We start from the raw sequence: 1,319 nt of genomic DNA, 5'->3' as shown, positions 1-1,319 counted from the left end.
CGAGATCGCCCCCCGCGCAATGTCTCCCCTCAGACGGGGCGGACCCGGGGCCCGCGGAGCCGGGACGCGGCGGGGGACGGGCGGGGACAGGAGCTGGGACGGGCCTGCGGGACCACACCGCAGCTATCCCGCTCCCCTTTCCCACCCCCAAAAAGAATCTGGAGCGAACCGTCAGCTCCACCGAGACGTGGCCCCTCTGCTCCCCCAGCTTTGCCGCTCCCCTCAGGCTCTGGCTCTGCGGCCGCAGGGTTCGGACACAACGCGGTGCCCCCTCACCCTCCTGCCTTCTCCCCCACCACGCTCACCCTGCGCTGGGCATATCTCCGACCACCTGGGCACCCGGGAGGAGCGGCCTCTCTCGGGGCACACCGGGCTGCTCAGCRCCCCTCAGCAGCAGCGCTGTCACAGCCAGCCAGGGGCCGTGCCCTGGTACCCACAAGCACAGCCGGGAGGGATCTACAGCCTCACTCTCCAAAAGAARCCATCCCGAAGGACGTTCGCCTTGTCCCGCTCACCCCACGCACCGCCCTGGTCACCCTTGGCAGGGCTCCGTTCCCCATCCTAGAGCACAGCTGGCCCCATCGCTCCTTTTCCGGGATTCTTGCCTCCCAGCACACGCGGGAGCGGAAAAACAGCGCGGGCAGGGCAGGCAGCGAGGGCTCATTCTGGTCACGGCTGCTCGCCTGCCGCCACGGTGGGACCAGCAACGCTGCAGAGACACCGAATGCTGGGAAATCGTCAGCTTTTCAGGGAAAGAGCGTGCAAAAAACGGTCAGTGGTGCCACAGGAACAAGAGTTTTCCTTTTGAGGTTGTGCAAAATATATTTTCAAGCAGCTCCTATTCAGCTGAGCAAATAACAGAAAAAATTGCCAAGAACCTTCTGGCTAAGTTTTAAGGAAATTTGCTTTCATCTTGACAACGCTTCTTCATTTCCTTCCCATGAATATCTCAGCAATCCAGTTTACTCACTCAGAGGATCACAGAAAGAAAACTGTGAAGTAAATGTCAGTATTATTTGCATCTTTTTCCAGTCTGCCATAAAAGCAACACCATGTTATTTATCTGATCTAGCACAACTCAGTAACAGCTCAAGTATAGAATATTCATGATGTGCAAAGCAAAAAAATGTTAATCGTTTGAGAATACAAGAGGGAAAGAGCTGAGCCTGAGTTATCCAGAGAAGTGCCTCAGTTTGGGGTGGCTTGTTTCCTCCCAAATAATGATTATCAACTGAAAAATCTACATTCAGAAACTAACATCTGACCAAAAAAAGCCTGACAATTTTTGTAGGGTAAAAAAAAGAATAATACATCAATAT

Source organism: Malurus melanocephalus, unplaced genomic scaffold (genome assembly GCF_030028575.1).
Source record: "Malurus melanocephalus ecotype Western Australia unplaced genomic scaffold, MMel_1.1 scaffold_412, whole genome shotgun sequence".
NCBI lineage: Eukaryota > Metazoa > Chordata > Aves > Passeriformes > Maluridae > Malurus > Malurus melanocephalus.
This window is presented reverse-complemented; position numbering follows the sequence as displayed.